The sequence below is a fragment of the Mustelus asterias genome, chromosome 27, assembly GCF_964213995.1.
Source record: "Mustelus asterias chromosome 27, sMusAst1.hap1.1, whole genome shotgun sequence".
In the NCBI taxonomy this organism is placed as follows: domain Eukaryota; kingdom Metazoa; phylum Chordata; class Chondrichthyes; order Carcharhiniformes; family Triakidae; genus Mustelus; species Mustelus asterias.
In genome coordinates, this window is record NC_135827.1 from 22,896,740 (window position 1) to 22,917,500 (window position 20,761).

Below are 20,761 nucleotides of genomic sequence, written 5' to 3' on the forward strand. Positions count from 1 at the left end.
CAAAATCGAACAATATTCAAAAAACGTCAAGTCATTAGCTTCACAGCACAGCTTGGTTTTCCCAGCAGGTACCATTCCCACATGGCCTAAGTGTTGCAGCATGAGGATTCAAGCACTGGATTTGCCAATTGACTTTAGGAAGCAGCGCAGTGTAAGTCAATCAGCCAAATGCTATTAGGCTGATTGCTAGTCAAGTTAATTAGCCGGTAGGCAATTTGCTCCAAAGGCCCACTGAAACTGTGTTAATGTGTTTGCTACACAGGAAACATCAAAAGAGTTCAAATCATTCCAGGATTCAAATATTGAATTACTGACTTACAGCTCTTCCCAACAGACCATAGCCAAGGCACTTTGTTTGCCATGCACTGATAAGAATAAATGTCTTGTTTGCATTGAAGGTTATGGTAACTATGCAAAACTTTGCGTGGCTCCCTAGCAACAAACGACTAAAAAGCTGCAATAATTGATTTCATTTTGCAAACAGGCACTGTGGTCATGCTGAGAATTTCCATGTTACAAGACAAACTATTCCCCTATTGACAGCTGACATGACGGAGTGAATGATTTTTCTATTAAAAGAGCCAACCTCTCCAAGTTGGCTTTTAACAATCAATGTTTTATAGATCATTACAGTAGAGTAGAGTTAATAAATATGAGGTCAGTTGGCATTTGTAATTGGCTTCCTTTTGAGTTTCTTCTTAGATATCTGAATTGGTGCTAATCAATGTGAGTGATCACAATGCGATAATGAAATACTCCAGTCTATGTCCAGTGCATATCTAAAGCCCATACATGCATAGGTCAGGTGCAATGTCCAGTGTAATGCTGCTTTAAGGATAGATGGAAAGCCTCTGTTTTGAGGTATGAGCTAATTTTTGTTCAATTAGGCTAAAGCTGCTACTAAACAGAAGGGTTTTCAATCACCATCTCTCTCAGGTGCTAACATTGAACAGTGCTTACAGTTGCTTTCAGGCAGATCATGGAGATAGAATTTGTTGTCTAGAAAGGCTTGAGGGTTTAAGGAGAGCTTTTGAAATCTATGCAATTTTCCAGTGATTAAATCTGTAGAATTACAAGGAATTTACAGCAGGGAAAAAGGTTTAGACTTTTCACAAGTTTAACCTAACATTTAACCCAATCTGCATAGCCTTTCTCTCCCATCTACTTATCTCGCATCCACTTAAATGCCACTGTGCTATTCACCATAACAACCCCCTGTAAGTCCATATTCTAACCACCCTGTGAGGAAGACAATTCTTGCCTTAGAAGTTAATCCTTTTCTTAAAAAATACAGATTTTACGCATCCCTTCTTCAGCGCGTTTCCTCAATAACTAACTGGGAGAAGGGCCCAGGACGGAGCCAAGTTAGTTATCAAAGCAGCAATTATAGTGGGTACTATGATTTGCTTGACTATCCCTCTGTTATGAAGAAAATTTCGGAACACACTGTTCCTTCGTCAGGCGGGTGGGAGTTCTGATCACAAACAGGGCACAAAGACACAAACTCAATTTACATGAATAATGATTGGAATGCGAGTCTTTACAGCTAATCAAGTCTTAAAGGTACAGGCAATGAGAGTGGAGGGAGCATTAAGCACAGGTTAAAGAGATGTGTATTGTCTCCAGACAGGACAGCTAGTGAGATTTTGCACATCCAGGCAAGTTGTGGGGGTTACAGATAGTGTGACATGAACCCAATATCCCAGTTGAGGCTGTCCTCATGTGTGCGGAACCTGTGAAACCTGTGTGCGGCCTTCACGACACACGACAGCGCAGAGTCGCTGAGCAGAGACTGATAGCCAGGTTCCACACACATGAGGATGGCCTCAACCGGGATATTGGGTTCATGTTACATTATCTGTAACCCCCACAACTTGCCTGGATGTGCAAAATCTCACTAGCTGTCCTGTCTGGAGACAATATACATCTCTTTAACCTGTGCTTAATGCTCCCTCCACTCAGATTGTCTGTACCTTTAAGACTTTATTAGCTGTAAAGACTCACATTCCAATCATTATTCATGTAAATTAAGTTTGTGTCTTTGTGCCCTGTTTGTGATCAGAACTCCCACCCACCTGACGAAGGAACAGACTGTTCCGAAAGCTAGTGGCTTTTGCTACCAAATAAACCTGTTGGACTTTAACCTGGTGTTGTTAGACTTCTTACTGTGTTTACCTCAGTCCAATGCCGGCATCTCCACATCATATAGAAAATTGCACAGAGCTCCCACTCCTGTCTATAATAGGATTAACCTTGGTTATGATTCAATAACCTCTGAATCACCATTTATATGAGGTGCTGAAAGATACTGGTATTCCAAGGGTCACACTTTAGCCAGAAATCCACTGCATTAAGGATAGTGGTGCTTTACGAGGTGTGGTCACTTGGCAAAAATAAACATGCATTTCCATCGTCAGCAAGCTAAATTTATATATTGTTTGGAATTTGTCAAATATTTGGTGCTGTAATACTTGAAACAAGGGTCAGAGACTGACAGGAGGTGGCAGAGAGAAAACAACCTAAGAATACATCAACAGTCAAGACAAGATGGTATAAAAATAACAAAAAGACAAAACTTAAGGCTCTGTATCTGAATACGCATCGCAAAGTAAATGAATTGATAGTGCACTTTACACATGGCTCCAGGATGACAAGCATTAGGGCATTCAAGAAAAATAGGAAGCTAGGTAAAGGGATGGCATTGGTACAATAGAACCATAGAATCCCTGTAGTATATAAGAAGGCCATTTAGTCCATCAAGTCTGTACCTACTCTCTGAAAGCACATCTTACCCAAGCCCTATCCCTGTAATATTTAACATGGCTAATCCACCTAACCCAAATATCTTTGGATACAAAGAGGCAATTTACCATGGCTAATTCACCCAACCTGCACATCTTTGGGCACTAAGGGGCAATTGAGCATGGCCAATCGACCTAATCTTCACGTGTTTGGACTGTAGGAGAATACTGGAGCACCCAGAGGAAACCCACGCAGAAACAGGGAGAATGTGCAAACACCACACAGACGGTCACCCAAGGCCGGAATCAAATTTGGGTCCCTAGTGCTGTGAGTCAGCAGTGAATACCATCGCGTCACCATGCCTCCCTGTTTAATGGTTAAAGATGATATTTGTTCAGGAGATCAGGGTATAGAATTAATTTGGGTGGAGATGAGGAATAGTCGGGGAAATAAATCACCAGTGGGAGTGGTCTACATGTTCCCTGAAAGTAACCGCAATGCATATGACAAGAAAAATTGGAGGCTTGTAATAAAGGGATGGCAATAGTTGTGGATGATATAAATCTACATGTAAAATGAAGAGTCTGAATGGTCTTGACAATGTGGACATAGAAAGAATGCTTCCTCTTGTGTAAATCAGAACTAGGGAGCACTGTTTTTAAATTAGTGGTCACCTTTTTGGGGCACAGATGAGGAGAAATTCTTTCTCTCAGAGAATTGTGCAACTTTGGCGATGAAAGTCTAAATAAACCACATCTACTGGTTCTCCTCAGTCAACTCCTCTAGTTACATCCTCAAAGAATTCCAATAGATTCGTCAAGCATGAATTCCCTTTTGTAAATCCATGCTGACTTTGTCTGATTATACCGCTGCCTTGCAAATGCCAAGTTATGAAATCTTCAATAATAGGCGTTAGCAACTTCCCCAGTACCGACATTAGGCTCACTGGTCTATAGTTCCCCATTTTCTCTCCATCTCGCTTTTTGAAAAGCAGGCTTACATTAACTACCCTCCAATCTGTAGGAACTATTCTATAGTCCAAAGAATTTTGGAAAATAGCCACCAATGGATCTACTATTTCCAGGGTCACTTCCTTAAATACTCTGGGATGAAGATTATCAGGACTTAGAGATTTATCCACCTTCAATCCCATCAATTTTCCCAAAACCATTTCTCTACTAATCCTGATTTCCTTCAGCTCCTCACTAAAACATGTTTCTCTCAGCACTCCTGGTACATTATTCATGTCTTCCTTTGTGAAGACTGAAGCAAAGTACAAATTTAATTCCTCAGCCATTTCTTTATTCCCCGTTATGAATTATCCTGTTACTGACTGTAAGGGGCCTACATTCGTTTTTGTCAATCTTTTTCTCTTTACGTATCTATAGAAACTTTTACAGTCAGTTTTTATGTTCTTCGCTAGCTTACTTTTATACTCTCTTATTTTTCCTTGGTCCTCCTTTGTTGAATTTTAAACTGCTTCCAATCCTTGGGCTTATTTCCACTTAGTAAGGAAGTTAAAACTAGAGGACACAGCCTCAAAATAAAGGGGGGTCGGTTTAAGACAGAGTTGAGGAGGAACTTCTTCTCCCAGAGGGTGGTGAATCTCTGGAATTCTCTGCCCACTGAGGTGGTGGAGGCTACCTCGCTGAATATGTTTAAAGCGCGGATGGATGGATTCCTGAGCGGTAAGGGAATTAAGGGTTATGGGGATCAGGCGGGTAAGTGGTACTGATCCACGTCAGATCAGCCATGATCTTATTGAATGGCGGGGCAGGCTCGAGGGGCTAGATGGCCTACTCCTGCTCCTATTTCTTATGTTCTTATGTTCTTATGTTCTTATTGCTTTTTCTTGCCCATTTGTAGGCTTCTTCCTTGAATCCGATACTATTTCTAATTTCACTTGAAAGCCATGGCTTGGCCACAGTTCCCTTACCACTCTGGCGTCAAACAGGAATAAACAACTTATGGAGTTCACCTATTCATTCTTTAAATACCTGCCATTGCCCGTCCACCGTTCTTCCTTTCAGTAATGTTTCCCAGTCTATCATGGCCAATTCATGCCTCATACCATCATAGTTACCTTTATTGAGATTCAGGACCCTGGTCTCAGAATCAACTACATCACTATCCGCCTTGACAAAGAATTCTACCATATTATGGTCACTCGTCCCCAAGGGTTCTCTCACAACTAGATTGCCAACTAACCCTTTCTCATTACACAACATCCAATCCAAGATGGCCTGCTCCCTTGTTGGTTCCTCAATGTATTACTCACGAAAACCATCCCACATGCACTACAGAAATTCCTCCTCCATTGTACTGTGACTAATTTGACTCTCTCAATCTAAATGCAGATTGAAGTCACCCATAATCACTGATGATCCTTTAACACATGCATCATGATGCTATTTTGGGAAGCCTGGTAAAGTCACTGAGCAAGTTCTTCCTTAGAACATCCAGCAAAAAATAACCAAAAAAAAAACATTATTTGTGCAAAATAATAGAAAGCCCATCATGCAACTCTACTGCAAACCCTTAAACTGTAGGAGAATGGAATACCCTCCAGGAAATAGTACACAGCTAATAATATGATAGCACCGCCCCCCCCCCCCCCCCCCACCCCTAACTCCACTATGGCACTAAAAGGGATAACAATGCGTTGTGCCTTTACAGATTCTTTGAAAATGGCCCCAACTTCTTCCTACATTTGTTTTTCAGCATCTCTGAATACTATCTCAAGGCTTCTCGTACAGACAGCAAATAACAAATCCCACAAGAGTTCTTTGCAAGTTGATGGATGATTCAAGGTTTTTTCTTACATGATAAATGGCTCAAAGCGTCTTCCTCTAATGACAGATAACTCCGTACTTCTTCTCTGGACAGCTCAAGACTTATTCCAAGAAGACAGAAAGCGAAAAGCTTGCCCTCTGGAAGATGGACAGCTTTATGGGTTCTGGCCAAGTCACTGGGCAACCGATAGATTCTGCTTCAACTGATGGATGACTGAATGCTTCATCCCAAGATGTTGCCAAACTTCCCTTCCGATAGAAAGCTAATTTCAGTTACGGTTTTTTAACCTAGGAGATACCCATTTCAACAGTACAAATGAAAACTCAAGTTTCGGAGATAAAATATTATATTCTAGCAATCTACCCTACTTATTCTCCACTTGGAGAGTTTTCAATTTTTCAGTCCGTATTTCTAACAATTATCCATGTTTTAATAGTGAACTTTTTAAAAGTAACTTACAGATAACCATTGTTGTTCACACTGGAGTTATGTTTTGTGAAAAAGCCAAGCAGAAGAACTAGTTCAGTAACAATGTTGAGCATGGGACCTATTCAAACTCATCCAAATGGGAAGGCGATGGTCCAGTGGTATTATCAATAGACTATTAATCCAGAAATTTAGCTATTGTTCTGTGGACCCAGGTTCGAATCCTGCAACGGCTGACGGTAGAATTTGAATTCAGTGAAAAATATTTGGAATTAAGAATCTACTGATGACCATGAACCTATTGTCAATTGTTAGAAGAACCCATCTGGTCCACTAATGTTCTTCCTTTAGGAGTCTGCACGTTCTCCCTGTGTCTGTGTGGGTTTCCTTCGGGTGCTCCGGTTTCCTCCCACAGTCCAAAAATGTGTGGGGTAGGTGGATTGGCCATGCTAAATTGCCCCTTAGGGTCAGGGGAACTAGCTAGGATAAATGCCTAGGGTTATGGGGATAGGGCCTGGGTGGGATTGTGTTTGGTACAGACCCGATGGGCCGAATGGCCTCCTTCTGCACTGTAAGATTCTATGAAATCTGCCATCCTTACCTGGTCTGGCCTACATGTGACTCCAGAGCCACAGAAATGTGTTTGACTTTCAATTGCCCTTGGGCAACTAGGAATGGGCAATAAATGCCGGCCAGTCAGCGACGCCCATGTTCCATGATTGAATAATAATGTTCCAGTTGTGTCTTGCGTTGGAGAAAGTACAAAGCACACCCAGGGATTGAGTGGTGTTCCCACGAATGACACACATGCAACAATATAGCCCATTCCAAATCCGGCAGAGCCATTTTAACCAGAAAAAAAGCTGATGCATTGTGTGTTTACCTCCAGAAGCTTTCAGTTACTCATTAGCTGCAGACTGTTTTCTTTATCCATTTGCATGTCTATTCCTGATTCAGGGCAGATGGAATTGAAGCATCAATCTGGTGACTAAACGCACACCATTAAAAATATGCTGGCTCAAACTTTGAAGTAACAGAAGAGGTGTGGGAGAACCCATTAGGTTTCCTGTGTCTTTTATGAATGATCTTGGAGTCCATTTCTGCACAGACAGATGCATTACCCAGCAAAGGCCTGTAAACCAATGGTTAGGCCTCCTTTATTGAATACTAATATTAGTTAATGGAGACAATTATTACAGCTGCTGACATTTAAAAGGGAAAACTGAACAGTAATGTGGCCATTTAGAGTTGGTACAAGTTGGTAAGATTACAAAGCATTTTTGTGAACACTGTAAAATGGCCTCTTCATCCAAAAGGTTATTCCCAATTAGTTGGAAGATTTGCTTTTAATTATTTTTCTGTCTTGATTGGGAGTCAGGAATTTATTTAATTTATTAGTCAATTGTTTTACCACATTTTCCTCCAAGGAATCACAGGAATTTAATTAGATGTCATTCTCTCGATTGGGCGAACAGGCTTATGTATAAGGCTTATGAACTCCACTCACTAACTTTCCCCTGAAAAGATTTGGAGCTTTCTAAAAGCCCTCAGCAGGACCCATGCCAGGTCTCAGCTGTCAAGTGTCCTCTTGATATCTTACAGGGAAGAGCGTACAGAATTTTCACAGTGTTCAGGAACTTCCCCAGGCGTGAAATTTGTGCTGGGGTTCCGAGGAGACTGTTGTGTAGCATGCCTTTAAGAATTATAGAATCCCTGCTGTGCAGATGAAGGCCATTCGGCCCATTGAGCCTGCACCAACAACAATCCCACCCAGGCCCTATCCCCATAGCCCCATGCATTTACCTTGCTAATTCCCCTCACACTAAGCAGCAATTTACCATGGCCAATCAACCTAACCTTCACATCATTGGAGTGTGGGAGGAAACGGGAGCACCCGGAGAAAACCCATGCAGACAAGAGAAGATGTAAACTCCACACAGTCACCCAAGGCCAGAATTGAAGCTGGGTCCCGAGCACTGTGAGCCAGCAATGCCAACCACTGTGCCGTCATGACCATATTTCTTTATACATCACTAGAAGGGAAATTATGTAATTATTACTTGTTCCAATTTTTCAGTTTCACTTTTGCTTTAAACAGTAGAGCTAGCAAAAGCTCTCAGTGCTCCAAGCTTTACAACAATGCATGCCTGTTGTACAAAACTCTGGTGCGGCCGCATTCGGAGTATTGCGTACAGTTCTGGTTGCCGCATTATAGGAAAGATATGGAAGTGTTGGAAAGGGTGCAGAGGAGATTTACCAGGATGTTGCCTGGTATGGTGGGAAAATCGTATGAGGAAAGGCTGAGGGGCTTGAAGTTGTTTTCGTTAGAGAGAAGGTTAAGAGGTGACTTAATAGAGGCATACAAGATGATCAGAGGATTAGATAGGGTGGATAGTGAGAGCATTTTTCCTCGGATGGTGATGGCTAGCATGAGGGGACATAGCTTTAAATTGAGGGGTGAGAGATGTTAGAGGTAGGTTCTTTACTCAGAGAGTAGTAAGGGCGTGGAATGCCCTGCCTGCAGCAGTAGTGGACTCGTCAACATTAAGAGCACTCAAATGGTTATTGGATAAACATATGGATGATTTTGGAATAGTGTAGATTAGAGGGACTTTAGATTGGTTCCACTGGTCGGCGCAACATCGAGGGCCGAAGGGCCTGCACTACGCTGTAATGTTCTATGTTCTATGTGCCCAATCTTAATAAAGTTTTAAAGTTCATTTATTAATGTCATAAGTAAGCTTACATTAACACTGCAATAAAGTTACTGTGAAAATCCCCAAGTCACCACACTCCGGTACCTGTTCGGGTACAATGAAGGAGAATTTAGCATAGCCAATCCACCTAACCAGCATGTCCTTCGGACTGTGGGAGGAAACTGGAGCACCCAGAGAAAACACACACAAACGCAGGGAGAAGACGCAAACTCCACACAGACAGTCACCCAAGCCGGGAATCGAACCCAGATCCCTGGCGCCGTGAGGCAGCAGTGCTAACCACTGTGCCACCATGCTGCCCAAATGAACCCAAAATATGTTTACCCAATCCCAAATGAGTGATTGATGCCTTGCATCTATACAGCAAATAAGATCAGGGATTAATATTATTATGAGAACATGATTGCGATGATCTACTCGTTTGCCAGAAAATAGCCAGATATAAGAAGTAATCTGAAATTCCTGCAGAACTGAAATCCATCGTATTATCTGTCCAGTCCACAGATTCAGAAGCTCCCTTTTACAGCAAAGGCTGGAATTTTGGTCTCAATGTACACAGGAGAGACAAGGAAGAACAAAGAGAAAAATAAATCAGAGATCGAAATGTCACAGTCCCATTGTTCGTTCAATGTTGTTTTTCTGTAGATAAAGCAGCTGAATAGGTAATTTAAGTGAGATTGATCGTGGTTGCAAAGGCAAAAGGTGTCCTGCAGTAAACCTGTGTAAAAAACAGAGAAACATAGACATCGCTGACATTTGCCTCTGCTACCCTGTTGGTCCAGTGCCAATGTTTTATATTAAATTAAGACTTCTTGTATTTTTAACAGTGAAAACTTAATCAGTTGAATACATACATTCGCTGTTAGTCTGATCCAATGTGGCAAGTACATTAATCTTATGCCACTGTGGATAAGTTAGAATAGTTGGGGTTAGATATCAAACCAGCCAGCAAGGATGATGGGTGATCACTTGCAGACACCTTCCCAAGCTTAATCTTTATTTTCTCCAACTTGCTGTCTGATTTCTTGAAGGCAATGATTCACGCTGAGTGGGCCGGTACTGTGATTGCCACCTGCTGATTCAATGAGGCAAGAGATCCAAATGGGGAATAGTGGACACGTCTTTCAATCCCACATCATCAGGGGTAAAAGGCCATAGAAAAGAAAAGATTTTGATGTTTCGGAAGAGTGGTTGAAAAGGAGCAGGGAGCGTAATACTCCTGATCCCTTCCCTGACACTACGAGAGAAATCAAAAGCTGGAAATAACTAAGATGTGCAAAACTTCAGTGAGGGGGAAATACAAAGCAGATACTGGGGGGAGAGGTGAAATTGGTCTCGAGGGGTGTAATAACACGAGGTATTAGTGAGGAGATTGTTTGAATCACGAAGGTGATTTATTCAACAGACCAAAGTAAAACTATATGCAGGCACAGCAACAACTCCTTGACTCCTGGGCTCGGGCTGAGGGTGGAATTTTCCTGTCCTGCCCATCACGTGAATTGTAGCAGGCAGGGGGTGGAGGGGGCAATACCATGCAAAGGTCTGTTGACCTTTGGCGGGATTTTCCGGTATGGGGTGAGTGCGGCTGGAAAATCCCACCCTGAGGGTTCCTCTCTCTCTGGGACCCATGCATTTTCTCCCCAGTGAGTCATAGGGTCATAGAATCACAGAGGTTGACAGCATGGAAACAGGCCCTTTGGCCCAACTTGTCCATGCCGCCTTTTTTTTCAAACCATTAAGTTAGTACCAATTTCCCACGTTTGGCCCATATCCCACTATACCCACCGTACACATGTAACTGTCTAAATGCTTTTTAAAAGACAATATTGTACCCGCCTCTACTACTATCTCTGGCAACTTGTTCCAGACACTCACCATCCTCTGAGTGAAAGAATTGCCCCTCTGGACCCTTCTGTATCTCTCTCCTCTCACCTTCAACCCATACCCTCTAGTTTTAGACTCCCCTACCTTTGGGAAAAGATATTGGGCCTGATCTTACCATACCGTTGCACCCGTTTTCGGGCGCGAAAACATGGTAAAGTCGGGTGTGAGGCCATTAACACGATCCGTGCCCGTGTCTGCGCAGATTGCCACTTTACCGAAACCCGGGAATGGCGGCGATTCGCTTCATGCCCAAAATGGGCGCAACGGCGATTTAAATGTATTTGCATGTATTTCAATTGAATTAATGAACTGCCCGCCCAACTTTATCAGCATTTCCCCCTTTACCACCGCGTTCGCCAATCCGGAATCGCGCCAAAATGAACCTGCTGAATAAAAGTCTGAATCGGGTGCTCCAGCTGCTGAAGAGCAAGTTCAGAGCTTCCAACTGCTCTCTGACTCAGATCAGTGGTGGGGGGGGGAGGAGGGAGGCGGGTCAGATCATTCTCTGGTTGGCTGGGGGGTGGGGGGGGTGAGGCCAGATCGTTGTCTGGTTGGGAGGGGGAGGAGGAGGAGGCGGGTCAGATGTATCTCTGGTGCGGAGGGCGGGTGGGGAGGGAGGCCAGATCGTGGTCTGGTGGTGGGGGGGCGGTTGGGGAGGGCCGATCATTGTCTGGTGGTGGGGGGATCAGGGAGGGCCAATTGTTGTCTGGTGGTGGGGGTGGCGGGGAGGGCCGATCGTTGTCTGGTGGGGGGGGGGGATCATTGTGTGGTGGCGGGGAGGGCCGATCGTTGTCTGGTGGTGAGGGGTGGGGGGGAGGGCTGATCGTTGTCTAGTGGGGAGGGAGGAGGAGGCGAGTTAGATGTTTCTCTGGGGGGGGAGGAGTGAGGCCAGACCATTCTCTGGTGGAGGGGGGGGAGTGAGTCCATGTCGTTCGCTGAGGTGGGGGAGGAGTGGTGAGCGAGGCCAGACCATTCTCTTGGGGGGGGCGGCGGAGGGGAGTGAGGACAGATCGTTCTCTGGGCCGGGGGGGGGGGGAGAGAGGAGGGAGACGGGTAAGATGTATCTCTGGTCGGGGGGGGACGGCCTGATCGCTCATTGGTGGGGGGGGGGGGGGGGAGTGTGGGCAGACGGATCTCTGTTGGGGGGGGGGGGGTGGTAGGAGGGTCCGCTGCTACTCTGTGGACGATCGGTGGGGTGGGGCCGAAGGGGGCAGGGAGTCGTGATCGGTCTGTGTAGCGGGGGGGGGGGGGGTTGGATAAGGGGGTCAGTGATGTCTGTGGGGGCCATCGCTCCCGCTTTTCGCCCCCGGGCCGCTTTCTCCGCTTTCTGCGGCCCGGGAGCGATCTGACGTGGACGCGTTTTTTCAATTTTTTTTCTAACTGCGCATGCACAGTTCAGAGCGCTGATCGTTTCGGGTGCGCTAAGCCCCGCCCACACTGCGAATGGGACCCGCAATTTTTTTTTCAGGCTGAGTGTGTATGGGGGGCGCCTGAAAGCAGGTTTCCAAGTCGGATCTGAATTACGCCCGATTCAGCACTTAGAATGAAAATGGTAAAATCAGGCCCATTGACTAGCTGATCTATGCCCCTCATTATTTTATAGACCTCTATAAGATCATCCCGAAGCTTCCTATGCTCCAGGAAAAAAAGTCCCAGTCTATCAGCTTCTCCTTATAACTCAAATCATCAAGTCCCAGTAGCATATTTTCTGCACTCTTTCGAAGATAGGTCGACCAGAACTGCACACAACATTCCAAGTGTGGCCTTACTAATGTCTTGTACAACTTCAACAAGATGTCTAACTCCTGTATTCAATGTTCTGACCAGAGAAACCAAGCATGCCGAATGCCTTCCTCAGCATTCTGTCCACCTGTGACTCCACTTTCAAGGAGCTATGAACCTGTACCCCTTAGATCTCTTTGTTCTATAACTCTCCCTAACGTCCTACCATTAACTGAGTAAGTCCTGCCCTGGTTCAATCGATCAAAATACATCACCTCGCATTTATCTAAATTCATCAGCCCCCTGGCCCAATTGATCAAGATCCCATTGCATTCCTAGATGACCTTCTTCACTGTCAACTATGCCACCAACCTTGGTGTCACCTGCAAACTTACTCACCATGCCTACTAAATTTTCATCCAAATCATTTATGTAAATGACAAATAAGAGTGGACCCAGCATTGAACTGTGAGGCACACCACTGGTCACAGCCCTCCAGTTTGAAAAACAACCCTCTACAACCACTCTCCATCTTCTGTCATCAAGTCAATTTTGTATCCAATTGACTACCTCACCCTGGATCCCGTGAGGTTTAACCTTATACGACAACCTACCATGCGTTATCTTCGTCAAAGGCCGAGGTTTGTGCGCTTCCATGCAATAGCCCCAGGTGAGACACGTGACCCGTGAATGATCACACCTTAAAGGGGCCAGGTTACCACAGCGGGGAAGCAGCAAAAGCTGATGATAATCAATTCGCAACTCATTAACACCGAATTGATTTTCTTTTCCAGTTAAGCTGATGGTAAAGTAACATGTAAGACAGATTGATTCATTCGACATGTAAATAACGCTGAAAGTATGGTAGAGATTGACTTTAGTTCCATCCTTCACCAACCACCTCACTAGATTGGAATATGGGGGGGGGGGGGGAGTGCGGGGGGGGGGAGGGGAGAGGGGGCTGGGGGGGAGGGGGGGGAGGGGGGAGGAGGGGGAGGGGGAGGGGGGAGGGGGAGGGGAGGGGGAGGGGGGAGGGGGAGGGGGGAGGGGGAGGAGGGGGGGGAGGGGGAGGGGGAGGGGGAGGGGGGAGGGGGGAGGGAGAGGGGGAGGGCGGGGAGGGGGAAAGGGTGGGGAGGGGAGGGGAGGGGTTGGGAGGGGGGAGGGGGGGGAGGGGGGTGGGAGGGGGGAGGGGGGAGGGGTGGGAGGGGGAGGGGGGAGGGGGGAGGGGGGAGGGGGGGAGGGGGAGGGGGGAGGGGAGGGGTGGGAGGGGAGGGGTGGGGGGGGGGAGGGGGAGGGGGAAGGGGGAGGGGAGGGGAGGGGAGGGGGATGGGGGGAGGGGGGCAGGGGGAGGGAGGGGGGAGGGGAATGGGGAAGGGGAGGGGGGGCAGGGGGAGGGAGGGGGATGGGGAAGGGGAGGGGGGAGGAGGGGTTGAGGGGGAGGGGGGAAGGGAGGGAGGGGGAGGGGGAGGGGGACGGGGAGGGGGGAGGGGGAGGGGGACGGAGGGGGAGGGGGAAGGGGGGAGGTGGGAGGGGGAGGGGGACGGGGAAGGGGAGGGGGGAGGGGATAGGGGGAGGGGAGGGGAGGGGAGGGGGATGGGGGGAGGGGGGAGGGAGGTGCGTGGGTGCATGGTGTTTGGTGGGGGGGGAGAGGAAGTCCCATTTCTCCATCCCAACACATTTAATATCCCCCCCCCCCGCCCCCCATGAGTTTCCCCCCATCCCTCACTCTTCCAAACCCTCCTTAATCAAGTGTCCCAATTTCCTTGCCTGGGCCACTTGCCCGGTTATGCAAATCCCAGACTTAACCTGAGTCACTGGGTCCATAGTTCCTCGGTGTTGGGGATGGCCTGTTGTCCTAGCGTGCCACCACTCCAGGACTAGAAGACTGCTGACCATTGATTGGGTGGCAGCTCTTAGAGGTGAGGTGACCTCCCAAGTGGGGACAGAAGTCTCTCTCTCAGCTAATAGGTGGCCCCTTGAAGCTGATGAGCTGTCTCCTTTCAGAACTAATGCTCTATCTGTTTGGAAAAGTGGACCTGTGATGCTTCCTGTTCTGAGGCTGCAATGGAGGCAGGGGGAGGGTGGGGGCAGATAGATGCATATAAGTAGTGCCTCTTTGAAGTTATTTTCTTCATTTGATTTGATTTATTATTATCACATGTATTGGGACACAGTGCTAAATGGGATAGCCTTCGAACAGACATAGCAGCTCAACATTGGGCATCCATGGGGCGCTGTGGTTTGATTTGATTTATGATTGTCACATGTATTACTATAAAGTGAAAAGAATTATTTCTTGCGCGTTATACAGACAAAGCGTATCATTCATTGAGTGCATCTTGGGGAAAGAAAGGAGAGGGTGCAGAATGTCGTGTTACAGTCATAGCTAGGGTGTAGAGAAAAATCAGGTTAATATAAGGTAGGTCCATTCAAAGTCTGATGGCAGCAGGGAAGAAGATATTCTTGAGTTGGTTGGTACGTGATCTCAGACTTTTGTATCTTTTTCGCAATGGAAGAAGGTGGAAGTGAGGATGCCTGGGGTGCGTGGGGTCCTTGATTATGCTGGCTGCCTTTCCAAGGCAGCGGGAAGTTTCAATGAATTAACTTCACCAGGATCCAGTTAGTCAGAATTTTTAGGAGGATGGATCCAACACAGATATCCCTCCATAGGATTTGAAGGCCGCACAAATACCAACCGCAATAATAAAAACAACCTCTGACTTAAAGGTGAGTGTTCTACCAACTGATGGGATATGTGCCAAATACTCTACTGAAAGGAGAGAGCTGGAGGCTTTTATGAGATTGAACCTGTGGATCTTCCTAACATTTAATTCTATTCTATATTTGAACTCTACAGCTTTGTTAATAATTTTTGTATGATGCTAGTTGAAAATTTTCTTTGTCTGTTTTATATTATATTTATCTGGAAAGGAAAACATTGATTCCAAATGTATTTTCCTGGCAGGCAGTTGGAGTTGCTGCAGGATATTTTAACAGGATAAAAGAAGTCTATGAAACCTGACATAAGCTGAACTGTGACAAACATAGGAGATGTTCTGGATCTTTATTTTCAAAATTGTTGTACGTCCAGTAATAGTTAACTGGTATCAACTAGTGAGGCACAAATGTGGACTAATCCACTTGTAAGCCATACTATATCTTTTTAGATGCTAAATGCTAATCAACACAAATGCTAAACACACAATATAAACAAAACATTAATAATTGGTCATTAATATTTAAACAATGAATTGTTATTTCATAGAATCATAGAATCCCTACAACGTAAAAGGAGGCCATTTGGCCCATCGAGCCTGCACCGACAACAATTCCACCCAAGCTGCATCCCTGCACCCCAGGTATTTACACTGAAATCCCCTGTAACTAAGAGACAATTTACCATGGCCAGTCCACCAAACCTGCACATCTTTGGAGCGTGGGAGGAAACCAGAATACCGGAGGAAACCCACACAGATACGAGGAGAACGTGCAAACTCCACACAGGACAGTGACCCGAAGCCAGAATTGAACCGGGTCTAAGGAACTCTGGAACTATCTATGGAACTCTTGTCCTCGAGTGCAGTGGATGCAGAATCATTCAATGGATTCAAGAAAGAGATGGATAATATTTGATCAAAGCAGGATAAGGGCGATGAGGGAAGGCAGGGAGTGGAGTTAGGATGAGCCGGATATCAGCCATGATCAGGGAGAATGGTGAGCGGGCTCATGGGGCTGAATTGCCTACTCTCATTCCTAATTCCTATGTTCCTATGTTTCTATTTCCCTCACGCTATGAGGCAGCACTGCTAACCACTGTGCCACCGTGATAAATTATTGTGCTAAATACAATGACATCCCATAATTATTCTGATATTCACTATTTCCTAGGATCTAGGCATCGCTGGCTAGGACAACATTTATTGCCCTTCCCTAACTGCCCTTGAGATGGTGGTGGTGAGCTGCCCTCTTGAACCACTCGCTGCAGCCCATATGGTGTCGGTACACCCACAGTGCTGTTAGGAAGAGAATTCATAACTAACATAAAAATAATATCAATGAAAGGAGAAACAATGTAGTGTTATGATTGAAATTGAATTTCATTAGAATAATGTTAAATTTTGATCTCAATTTTGGTAGACTATCAGACGACTGGGACAAGTGTCGTTTCTGACGAAAACTGGGTCGGAAGCTGATTACGCCAGATTCATGTCCCAAATGATCTGTTTGCTTCCCGCCACCAAATCCTCTGTACTTCGTGGCCGTACTTAGTTCAGTTAGCACCTTGGTTAGTTTGAGAAGAAAGAGAAGAAAAATGAGGAAGGCTGCAAATAGAACAGACAAGAGACTGCTGCCTCCAGCTGCAAGAATTGACTTCATCTGTCTGCTCTCCCACTGGGACTGGTAAAATATCCTCACCTGTTACAGGTCGTATGCTATTCCTGTCTATTTAGCTGATGAACCTTATATAAACTGTTGCTTCTTGATAGACGACTTGGTATACTGGTCTAAAACCACTTCTGAGTCTGAACTCCTTACTGGGTAATCTGTGACTTCGGAACTTAAATATTATGTTTGTCGGGGGTATCTTACTGTGCCTTTCAGAAATGTATTTATATCATGGTTCTTGTGAGGGGAATGTTTAAAATTCAGCTTAGTTTTACACTGTGTCGATTTGTCTGTGAACCAGGCCGCTGACATGCTGAGACTGCGAGCTAATGATTGATTTTAGCTCGGGATCTGTTTGTTATGATCTGAATTAATGCATTTTTGTTTATTTTGGCTTTTCGCTTGGGGTTTCCGAGTAGGGTTTTGATTAAGTTGATTGACAGAGTCATGTGAATGGGCGGAGCTAAGCTTGCAGGGAAAACATATAGTTCTCTTTTATTTGAAAAGCAGTCAGTTTCTGTCTGGTCCTGAAAGAAGCAAGAGATGTCTTTCTATCTCTCTCTCTATCTCTATCTCTCTCTCTCTGTCTCTCTCCAGGGGTGTTCAAAGGTTCTAGGACTGTTAACAAATGCAAGCATGTAAGCTTGGGGGTTTGCGTATTAATTTTGAAGAGCGGTTTTAAATCTATGAGAAGTATTGCTTGAATTAGAACTAATAGAGATAGGTTGGCAGTTAAGAATTGTATCTTGTAATGTTTAAGCATTTCAACTGGTAAAAGTTAAGATAATTTATTAATTATAATCAAACTGTATTGTTAAAATAAAGTTTGCTTTGATAAAAACTCCCTAGGGTGTCAATGGAATCACATCTGGAATGAAACATCGTATCCTCACACTAATGCCAAAATAGAAAAACATTGCAGCCTTGTCAGACTTGAGGTTTCTGCTCTGGCATTCTAACACAGGCAACTGATATACTTTACAAGAAAGCTAGAGAATCGTGCCTTCAGCAGCAAAGTAAAGCAGCAGTAAGATAGGACCATGCACTTCCCAAAGTTGGTGTCTCTGATGGAAAAGCATCCACCATCTGAATGTACAGGTTGCATGCAACAACATGCAATGTATCTTACAGGCCAACACAAGATATACTGGGATCATCAGTATGCATCCATTCTCCGAAATTCAGCTCTTCCTGACGTCTTCAGAGAAGAAATTTATGTCAATAGGTGACCTGTGGGTGACAAAGCTAGTCCCATGGATAATGACACAACCTACACTGGTCTGAATAATCGCAGAGGTGCCTATATGTCTCCATGAGAATGGTTATTGAGTGTACCATTAAGGTCTTATGGGCAACATTTAACTACCTAGACCAGAGCTGTCCAGTATTCTGCACTAATATGTCACCTATAGTTGTAGCTTCTTGTGTCCCACAGAACTCCCACGAGACAAAAGGTTCTGGACTTTGACAAAGCCGGTGAGGCACCCTACTTGTTTTAGAGGCACATTGAAAATTACAATGACCTGCTCTCAGGGGACCCCTCAGTGACTGCTGCAAGAGGCATCAATACACATTGCTGAACGCTTCTCTCCGGTGAAACACAGTCTACCTCTCACGGCGCCAGGGACCCAGGTTCAATTCCAGCCTCGGAGTTTGCACATTTTCCCTGTGTCTGCATGGGTTTCCTCCGGGAGCTCCGATTTCCTCCCACAGTCCAAAGATGTGTGGGTTAGGTTGATTGGCCATGCTAAATTGCCCCTTAGTGCCAGGGGAACTAGCAGAGTAAATACTTGGGGCTACGGTGATTGGCTGGGTGGGATTGTTGTCAGTGCAGGTGCACATCTGGCAACACGGTGGCACAATGGTTCGTGAGGGACCTGAGTTTGATTCCCAGCTTGGGTTACCAGCTGCATGAAGTTTGGACGTTCTCCCCATGTCTGCATGGGTTTCTTCTGGGTGCTCCAGTTTCCTCCTACAGTCCAAAGATGCGCGGGTTAGGTGAATTGGCGATGCTAAATTCTCCCTCAGTGTACCAAACAGGCGCCCGAGTGTGGTGGCTCGGGGATTTTCACAGTAACTTCATTGCAGTGTGAATGTAAGCCTACTTGTGACTAAGAAATAAATTTAAATACTGGTGCCTTGTCCCTGTCTTTCACACCTCAATCAATGACCCATCTTGGAACATAATAACAAACCAATTCTTTGCTGTATGATCAGATAATCATCATTCATTGAATAAGTCAGAATCTCAGTCGAAAGGCTCAATTTCTGGGAACTTTCCTGACACCACCTGGGATGGAGGTCCTTTCTGGTGCCATAATGTCGAATGGCTATTTGTGCCAGTTTATTGAATTCTAAGCTGTATGCCTTTTCTGTAGTCAAGAAAATGTAGTAACCCACATGTATTCTGTAAGAAAGAATGTGCAAGGTTACAGGGATAAGGCAGGGGAGTGGGACTAGGTAGAATGCTCTGTCAGTGAGCCAGTGCAGACTTTATTGGCCAAATGGCCTCATTCTGCACTGTAAAGATTCTGTGATTCTGTAACTCTGCAGCACAACCACCCCTAATCCACTATCTGAGCCAGCTGCTTTCCAAATTCTGGTGATATGTCTTACTGATGTAGTTCATTTTTGGTTATCCCATTGGCTCAAGGTATGCTGACTTGGTTTGGTCTCAGCCTTAGTAAAATGTGTAAGGTACAAGCCCAAGCTGTGTATAGGTTTCCAGGCCAGAATCCCCTTTACTGCACATGTAAATGTTGGAAACGGCATATCGCTTCTCGGCCTTTTGGCTAAGATCAAGTGTAGTATGGATCGCCTGCACTTGGTTGAGGTCATTAGGTTACACTGCGGCTTCATGTGTTTCATATGAAGCAATTTTTAAAAGCAGCATCTTGGCCTTTTGGCTAAGATGCAAATGAGCTCAAGTCTTGGAGGAGGATCCTCCCCCTTCTCCAATCAGCTTGACTCATGTAGATCAGGCCCAGGACAGGGTGGTTTTGGTCTCCCGTCCTGTCTTGTCAGCCTGGATCTGAAATGTCTCAACTTGTTGAGACTCTGAATTGGATTTGATTTGATTGAATTGGAAAAGTATAAAAAAAAAAAAATCTGCTCATGTTTTTAATAAGTGTTTTCCATGACCAGCACCCACAACAGGACATTGAATGCTTTATTTACTCAAATTTCACAATTATTGCGGACGACACCACCGTAGTGGGTCAGATCTCAAACAATGATGAGACAGAGTACAGGAATGAGATAGAGAATCTGGTGAGCTGGTGCGGCAACAATAATCTCTCCCTCAATGTCAACAAAATGAAGGAGATTGTCATCGAGTTCAGGAAGCATAAAGGAGAACATGCCCCTGTCTGCATCAACGGGGACGAAGTAGAAAGGGTTGAGAGCTTCACGTTTTTAGGTGTTCAGATCACCAACAACCTGTCCTGGTCCCCCCATATCGACACTATAGTTAAGAAAGCCCACCAACGCCTCTACTTTCTCAGAAGACTAAGGAAATTTGGCATGTCAGCTATGACTCTCACCAACTTTTACAGATGCATCATAGAAAGCATTCTTTCTGGTTGTATCACAGCTCGGTATGCCTCCTGCTCTGCCCAAAACCATAAGAAACTACAAAAGGTCGTGAATGTTGCCCAATCCACCATGCAAACCAGCCTCCCATCTCTTGACTCTGTCTACACTTCCCGCTATCTCGGCAAAGCAGCCAGCATAATTAAAGATGCCATGCACCCCGGACATTCTCTCTTCCACCTTCTTCCGTCGGGAAAAAGATACAAAAGTCTGAGGTCACGTACCAACCGACTCAAAAACAGCTTCTTCCCTGCGACTGTCAGACTTTTGGATGGATTTACCTTGCATTAAGCTGATCTTCCTCTATACCCTAGCTATGACTGTAACACTACATTCTGCACTCTCTCGTTTCCTTCTCGATGAACGGTATGCTTTGTCTGTATAGCGTGCAAGAAACAAAACTTTTCACTGTATGTTAATACATGTGACAATAATAAATCAAATCAAAACCAAATCAAATCAAATTATCTAACAAAGGAACTTGCTAATAATGGGTTTGC

At 45.2% G+C, this 20,761-nt stretch overlaps 1 pseudogene; it reads left to right on the forward strand.

The window, feature by feature from the left end:
- Nucleotides 1–19,442: 19,442 nt before the first annotated feature.
- LOC144480083 (U2 spliceosomal RNA) lies at nucleotides 19,443–19,622 on the forward strand (annotated as a pseudogene).
- Nucleotides 19,623–20,761: the final 1,139 nt, after the last annotated feature.